Source organism: Pongo pygmaeus, chromosome 11 (assembly GCF_028885625.2).
Source record: "Pongo pygmaeus isolate AG05252 chromosome 11, NHGRI_mPonPyg2-v2.0_pri, whole genome shotgun sequence".
Classification (NCBI taxonomy): domain Eukaryota; kingdom Metazoa; phylum Chordata; class Mammalia; order Primates; family Hominidae; genus Pongo; species Pongo pygmaeus.
Genome location: NC_072384.2, coordinates 141,505,745 through 141,513,906, shown reverse-complemented (window position 1 = coordinate 141,513,906; position 8,162 = coordinate 141,505,745). Strand labels below are relative to the sequence as shown.

Here is an 8,162-nt window from a genome sequence, read left to right as displayed (position 1 = left end):
TGGGGCTGGGAGTGGGGGGCCCGTTTCTTGCACAAGTGGATGTGAATCTCCCCCAGCCACCTGCAAGGCGCTCGCACACAGCTGTGGGGACTGAGGTGAAGCCGGCTCTTCCTGGAGTGTGGATGAAATGGTTAACGGCGAGGCCGCTAGGGCAGCTTAGGCCCCTGCTGGGCGCCAGGGAGGCTTAGCCAGGCGACGCCAGGATGCCCATGGCAGGGGCTCGATGGCAGGGGCTGGGCTGGAGGGGACCCAGCCCCGGGTTTCAGGGTGGCCCGAAGTCCGTGCACCCCCGCACCGCAGTGCGGGGAGGTCCCCGTGGGCGAGCTGCCCAGAGGCTTTGTCGAAGTTGCCCAGCCCTGGGACGGTAGAGGGAGGGCGGTGGCGCGCACGGAGATACCAGTCAGCCCCTGGAACTAGGAATGCGGCTGGGGGCGGGTGACGCAGGCTGGGGTTTGCTGGGGTGGCCCCAGAGCGGCGTGTGACTTGGGGGTCCAAGGAAGTTAAACTGGACAGGCTGGGGTGAGGACAATGGGGGCCTGGAGAGGTGGGGCAAGAGGAGGGCGGGGGGTCCCCACGAGCCGCGGTGGAGGCGAGGCGGTGGGTCCGCGGGCGGGTTGCATCATCCCGCCGGGAGGGCCTCGGTCACTGCTGCTCTTCCCCTGGCACCCCAGCCCCGACACAAGATGCGATTTCACCGCGCACCTGTTACACCCGGAGCCAGCATCCCTGGCGCAAGGAGCCCTCCCTCCCCAGCCCCGCCCGCCCCCCACGATGCGTCTGTCGCTGGCTCAGAGCGGGGGCAGGTGGACGTTTTACGATTTCACTCGAAAGGGGCCAGGGTGGGGGAGGGCCCGGCGAGGGGTCCGCGGGCAAGTTCAGGTGCACGCGGGGCTTCGGGACTGGGCGCCGCCGGGTCCCTCCCCCGCGAGGTCTCGGGGGCGCGCCGGGGGAGGGGATGCCGCGTCCGAGCCGGGTGTCCGTCCCCCACCCTCCGCGGGGCCCGCCGCGGTGTCAGCGGTGACGTCACAGCCCGGCCCCGGCCCCCTCCGTCCCCAGCCCCATCCCCGCGGCGGCCGCGTCGCTCGTCCCTCTCCCCGCGCGACAAACCAGCTGGCGACTGGAGCTCGGACGCCGCGCGCAGCCAACCAGCGCCTCGGGAGGGGCGCGGGGCGGGCCGGGCCGGGGGCGCGCAGCCCGTCACGCGGCGGCGCCGTCACAGCGCAGAGCAGCCGGGAGCGGCAGCAGCTCCGGGCTCGGGAGCCCGCGCCCATGCCAGTGTCCATGCGGGGCCGCCGCCAGTGACGCCGGAGAGGTAAGGCCGCCGCCCGCCCGGCCTCCCGCGCCCGCGCCTCTCGCCCCGCACCTGCGCCCGGCGGCCCGCGCCCGCATCCCGCACCTGCACCCACTGCGCCCAGGGCGGGGAGCTCCGGCCCCGCGCCCTTGTTGCCGCCCAAAGCGCAGGCACTGCGAGGCCCCTTCACTTGCAGACCTTCCTCCATCTCCGCAGAGAACAATGGGGGAAATTCAGGGGTGTCCGCCCTTCAGGTGCCGCTGGAAAAGGTCCCTTTGCCACGATCTCGGCTGCAGCGGGACCCTCGGCTTAGGCGGGCGGGGGTCGCCCTCGGGAGGGCTCGCCCGGCCGGCGGGATCCGGATATCCCCGCCCTTCCCCGGCTATTCCGCTTCCCTGGAGAGGAGCCACCGGCGGGGCTGCGGGAGGGGCTGCGCCCAGACGGCGGGGGAGGGGAGGGATGGAGAGCGGGGCTGAGGACGCTGACGCCGCACCTGGGAGGGTGCTCGGCTGCAGAGCCTCGGCCAGCGGGGAGAGCGCGCAGGGCGGCCGGGCGCGGGCAGCTGCTCTGGTTCTCGGGGTGGGGGAGGGCGGATGCTGGAGCCGGGAGCAAAACAGGCGGGCGGGGCGGGGGCTGCGGCGTTGGGGCCTGGCTACCCGCTTCGTTGCACCGCCGGGCTGCCCATCACTCCCTCCCACGCCAGAGACCCCAGCTCCCTTCCAGAAAGACCCAGCACCTGGGAGGGGCCGCCGGCGAGCACTGCCTGCGTCTCAGCAGCCAGCGCCCCTGTAACAGGTGTGGCCCGGCGGCGAGGGAGGGGCTGCGGGGCCGCAGGGTCTAGGCTGGCGGCGCGCCCCCGGCGCCCGGGCTAAGATGACACGAAGGAACAGTGGCCGCGAAGACCTTCGCACTCCCGCTTTAAGCCGCCCCTCACGCTGACTTCCCCGAAACCAGCGGCACAGCCCTCTCGCTGGGAAGGGCCGGGGCAGCATCCCCACCGGGAGGGAGGGTCCGCAGGAGCGGGGCGCTGGGCGCGGGTAGGTGGGGTTGGGGGGGCCCTGCCGGCCGCAGGGGCGGGAGGGGGAGGGGAAGGAGGGAATGCCAAGTCATGGGGCCTGCTGGGCGCGAGCGCGACGTCGCCCGGCGCGGACCCGATGCGCGCCCACGTCCCCGGGAATAGGGACTTTCCCCCAGAGACTGGAGGACCCCCTTCCCCAGGCGGCAGCCCTTTCGAAGGGGTGCCTGCATTGCCGGAATTAAAGGCCTGCCAGGGCAAGCGGATTGGATCTTGCGGCTGCGGAGAGGAGGCGGTGCGGAGAGGCCCCTGCCGCGCAGGGCTGGCACTGGCCTCACCCTGGGGACGCACAGCGCGACACCGTGCTCGGCTCTGCGGAACACCCGGTCGCACTCAGGCTGGCGGGGCCTTTGCCAGGGAAGCCATGCCAGCACCCTCGTGGTGTGAGAAGGCAGCAGAGGTTTTGAAGGGAAGCTCTGGGGTCCACGTGGGGGTTGGGGCTGCACCTGCGGCGGCCATTTTGCAGGTGTGGTTGGCCACCAGCCTTAGCCGGGCTGTGGAGTGGGGCAGTCAGGAGTGGGGCAGATGTGGAGCTTGCGGTGCAGGGTGTGGGATGGGCCAGGGCCAGGGTTCAGGTCTGCCCTTGCACTGAACACACACCGTCTATTTAGAGCGGTTCCTTGTTTGGTTGATGGAGTGGTTGGAGTCAAGACCCAGGAACCCTCTGGACCGGAGGGATGCGGGAGGGATGCGGTAAGGCTGCTGGCTGAGGGGCCCAGCGTGGGGTCGGAGGAGGGCAGCCTTTACCGGGGGTGAAGTCTCGGGAGGGCGTTGGGTCCAAGGCAGGGCCCAGATGAACAGCTTCACTCCGGCTGCAGATGGATCTGCGGCCCTGCAGGTGTCCTCCCCGGGCAGGTCCGCAGGGTGGACAGAGGCTGGAATCAGGTGTCAAGGCAGGGGTCCCGGCCCAGGCCCAGGGAAGTCCCCTGTGGTGAGGGCCTGCAAGATGTCTGCTGTGTGCCAGCCCTGCTCCCAGCCGGGTGCTGCTCCCCTGGGTGCCTCCTTTCCCCCTTCCCCACTGGAATGTCCCACAGACTGCCCCATCTGGGGCTCCGGCCGGCCAGCCACAAACAGGTGGAGCCTGGAGTTCTGCCCAAAGCCCAGGGATGATGATTGGCTGAATCAGGATTCAAACTGGGGCCACTGCCCGGCCGCCCAGCCTGTGCCCCGCAGTCCTCACTGATGTCATGACTGCTGACCTTGGGCCCACCATGTCCTTTGGGAGTAGGGTAGGGCAGTCCTCCTGTGGGATTTGTGAAAGGTGGAGGGGGAGATGTGGGCTGGAGGAGGAGGCCCTGGAGGAGCCTGAGGGCATCTCTTCAGGCCACTCAGCCGGGCCAGCCAAAGCAGGTGAACTGGGCGTGGCAGGGACGGGCAGGGACACGTTCCCACAGAGCCCTGGTCCTACCGGATTGGGATCTATGGAGGGGCTACCAGCATTAGGTCATTGGGATTTACTGAGCCCTGCACGTGCCTAGCTGGCCAATCCCGTCAGGCCTGAGACCATCCGTTCACATCTATCAGTGAGCTGGGAGGGGCCTGAGCTGCTACCACGGGTGGAGAGTAGTGGACCTGGGTCTCTGGGTGGCTGTGGTTGGTAGGACGAGCACGTGGTTGTCTGCCTGCAGAGTCTGGGGACCTCTCTATGTCATTGCCACATTCAGTGTTCTTAGGCCTAAAGGATGTGGCTCACCACCCGCAATATGGGTGGCCAAAGGGACTCAAGGTGTCACCTCCCACTGCCCATCACCCACTCCATGCCCAGGAGCGTCTCTGAGAACCACGGGGGGCTGGGCCACACCCTGCCCCGAACCTGTCCATGGGTGGCCAGGGTACCCAGGGACACAGCCAGGCAGCAATGGGCCTGCGTCCTTGCCGGCTTCTGCCCCTTAGGTGGTAGCCTCCGGCCATAGGCCCATCCCTGCTATAGGAGGGTTTGGGATCCCAGAGCTTTGCATCCCAGTCCTTTGGCATGGCACCTGGGCAGAGGCAGGGACACAGTGGCCCCACCTGACGAAGCCAACTTGCTCTTTAGCTCCTGAGCCCCACTGGGATCCCCACCCTCAGCCTGGCTGGCCTCTCGCCACCCCAGTGCCCCCACCCCCAGGGCCTCAAGAACCCAGGGAACAGCCGGCTGGGCTTGGCCCACATGCTGCCTTTGGGGATGCTGTGGGGCAGAGGGCACAGTCAAGGTCAGCAGCAGGTGGAGGCTGAGCCTCCTGACTTCTCCTGCTCCTTCCCAGCCCATCCTGCCGGCTTTGGCCTCCTGCAGGCCTAGTGCATTGTAGAGACTGATCCAGATGTGTGGATGTGGGACCTGGATGTGGGACTCAGAGGCTGGGGTTGCCGGAATCTGAGTAGGAGGGGCTGCTGCCTCTCTAAAGCCTCCTCACCCTGGATTTAATCTCCTAATCCCAGGCCTTGCGGTCTGGGCAGGCCCAGCCCTGGCTGCCACAGAGCCTGGGGATTCAGATGGCCTTTGGGGGTCCCTCCCGCTTGCCATCCCTGCCAGATTTCAGGACGCCCTGGGGTCTAGGGAGGGCAGGCCAGTGCCTGGCTGTCCAGGCATCCTCGTGTTTATTCCTCACCCCTCCCCACAGTGCCCTGGAGGGGGACAGAGCAGTCACCTGGCCACACACAGTCATAGTCACATGCATCCACTCGAACACACACAGGTCCACATGCATATACACATACACACACATTGCACACACATGCACACACACACCCACACATACATTCACACACACAGACACTCATACACACACATACATGCTCATGCACACTCACGTACCCACACATACATTCACACAGACATACACATACATGCTCATGCATGCATGCATACACACATTCATGCATGCAGATACACACACACACACACACACACACACACACACACACACTCTGCATCCCTTGTCCCTGTCTTTGTTCTTGCCTGGTTTCTTCTCTATACTTTCTACTCAACCTCCACATTAGGTTTTAGGCCCCCCTCAAATGCTGCCTCTGCCATGATGCCTGCTGTCACTCCTACCCCTCAGAGTGGCACCCCCTCCACAACCATAGGTTTCCAGGGGTGGGGAAGAAGACAGGGAACACTGATTGGGCATAGCCTGCACTGTGCACCTCATGTACTTCCCTTTATCCCATGCCACTCCACACCTGAGCAATGAGAACAGCACCACTTGGCTCGGACCCCACTGAGCCAGGTGGTGGTGTTCCCATTTTCCAGGTATGGAGACTGAGGCTCCTGAGAAGCCCATGTGGCTTGTAAAGAGAGGACCTGGGACTCCGAGGATGGTAGCTCCTATAGTGCTTTCTGCTCGTCCCTCCACTTTCTCCTCCACCCCCATTGCCCCCCACTTCTCCCACCCCCATGAGGGCCAGCACGGTGCCTCACACAGAGTGAGGACTCAGTCAGCGCTCTTCCGTGGCTGAGCTGGTTGTTTTAGCCCAGGTACTGCATTTCCTGGTAGAGTCCAGGGTGAGCTTTGGCCACCCTCTCAGGGGTTGGGGTGTCCTTGGGTCTCAGTGTCTCTTGTTCAGAACCTACGGATTCCTGAGCCTGGCTCAGGAATGACAGGCACCCCTTTCCCTCTGGGCCTCCCGTGGGGCTCCTGAAATGCAGTTCTAGGGACACGCATGGCCCCGGACTGCTCCTGCAGGGCCCTTCCCTGAGGCTGGTAGTGCCAGGAATGCCCTCAAGGGGTTCCTGCCCCCACCTCAGCCCTGCCAGGAGCCCTCAGGTGGGCCTCAGTTTCCTTCTCCATCTGTCATCAGCTCAAGCCAGGACGGTGCAGGACAGGGCTGGGCTGTCAGTGCTCAAGGTCATGGATTGGTGTGGCTCCTGAGGAGCTGCTGTGGGGCTGGGGCGGGGCTGTCCTCAGTTGCTGGGTGTCATCTGGTCCCCATTCTCCTCCTGCTTCTGGGGCCAGGGCCCCACCATGGCTGCAGGTCCTTGGGACCTGGGAGGGCTGCAGCTCTAGGACAAGCAGTGGCTGCAGTGGGCTAGGCGCAGACCAGAGGAGCACACTTACAGCCCCACACCCTTTGCGTCAGCTCTGTACTTAGGCTAGATGTTCTTGGTTGGTGTTTTATTTTCTCCAGCTCTTGGTTATCTTTATTTTATTTTATTTTAGAGACAGGGTCTCACTCTGTCACCCAGGTTGGAGTGCAGTGATGCAGTCACAGCTCACCACAGCCTCAACCTTCTGGGTTCAAGTGATCCTCCTATCTCAGCCTCCTGAGTAGCTGGGACTATGGGCATGTATCATCACACCTGGCTAATTTTTTGTAGACGGGTTTTTGCCATGTTGCCCAGGCAAGTCTTGAATTCCTGGGCTTAAGCAATCCTCCTGCCTCGGCCCCACAAAGTGCTGGGATTGTAGGTATGAGCCACCGCACCCAGCCTTTTTATTTTCTTGAATGGGTTTTTTCCCTTTTATGGCACCTCCAGAAGTGGCCTCTGGCAGCTGCTTGCCATGTCCCCTGGATTGGAGTTTCTGTTTCTTGGACCCTAGAGCTGCTTGTTTCTTGGTTTCCTGTCTTGTTTTGCTGGAGCACATCCTTGTGTGACTTCCTTGAAAGGGTGCATGAGTCTTTGGTGTGTGAGCGTGTTTTTGCTGTGTCCTTGCTCTGGGTGGTAGTGTCTGGGGTGCTTCTGTTCCTAAGTAGTTTTCCTGGGAACTCTGAGGATAGAGTCACCATGGCTTTCTGCATCAGGTCACTTATGAGCAGGCTTTGTTGGCAACTCGTCTTTTCTCCCTGGAAGCTTTTAGGATCCTGTCTTTTCCTCGGTGTTCTAACTTCAGGTTGATGAGTGTAAGGATGGGGTTTGCATTTATTGGCACTCGGGGGGCCCTTCACACTGAAGTCAGGGTCTCTTCTTCTGTTTGTTCTTAATTTCCTCCTTTTCATTTTTTCTTTTACCCTGAATTCATGGGTTGGTCTGTTTGGTTGCTTTTCTCTTGTATATTCTATCTCCTTGTTTATATTCTAAAGTCCTTTGACTGCCTTTTCTAGAGGTTTTTTGGAATCTTGTACTTCATCTCTTACATTTTTCATCTCTAAAATCTTCACGTTTCTAACTGTTCTGTCTCATAGCATTCTGTCCTTGTTTTGAAAATGAGCATCTTCTTGAATCTCCTGGGTGTGTGGACAGAGGTTGTGCTCGGTTGTTTCGCGTCTGTTCCATGCTTTGCCTGTCCTTCCCGCAGGGCCTGTTTTCTGCTGGCAGCTCTGGTCCTTCCCTTTCACACTCTGTTCTCACGCCCGAGGAAGGCATTAATTGGCACATCATGTGTTAGGGAGGCCGTTGGCGGGAGCGGCAGGGCTGCTGCTGCTCACCCCGGAGTGGTTCTAACCAGAGCTGGGGTGGGGTGTCCATGGAGGGTGGGGCGTCCATGGCAGGCCCTGGCTTAGGTGAAGGGGTGGGGCTGGCTACCAAGCTGCTCCTGCATATCAGAATGAGGGGTACTGCATTCTTCAGCTCACTGAAGGCTTCACTCCTGCTATGGAGAAAGCCATTCAGCTGCTCACCTGGGGGCACTGGCAGTGACCACCCTCGGAGGGTGGATGGTGGGGCTGGGGGTGCGGACTTCCATGTTAGCCTCACTTCTCACCCCTGCCTTCCACCAGGTACCAGAGTTCCCGAGCCTGAGCCCCTGCCCCTTCCCTGCCCTCTGCAAGTGGCACTCAGGGCTGAGGTCCCAGGAAACGCCTCTCCCACGCCCTTTGCAGTTGGGGGCTCTGTGGTGGGCTCTGGCCCTATCTCATGGGGTCTCAGAGAGACCAGTG

At 62.7% G+C, this 8,162-nt stretch overlaps 1 protein-coding gene across 22 annotated transcripts in view; it reads left to right on the top strand.

Annotated features, from left to right (window-relative positions):
- Nucleotides 1-395: 395 nt before the first annotated feature.
- KIF1A (kinesin family member 1A) overlaps nt 396-8,162 on the top strand; it is a 116,707-nt gene continuing 108,940 nt past the window's right edge. For 7 of the 22 annotated variants that reach the window (XM_054477652.2, XM_054477651.2, XM_054477650.2 and 4 more), the window contains exon 1: nt 1,160-1,312. The gene's annotated coding sequence lies outside the window, so the exon portion shown is untranslated. Of the gene's footprint in view, nt 520-1,146; nt 1,313-8,162 lie in introns of those variants that run through there. The other 15 variants (XM_063648216.1, XM_063648212.1, XM_063648214.1 and 12 more) reach the window with 9 other exon arrangements.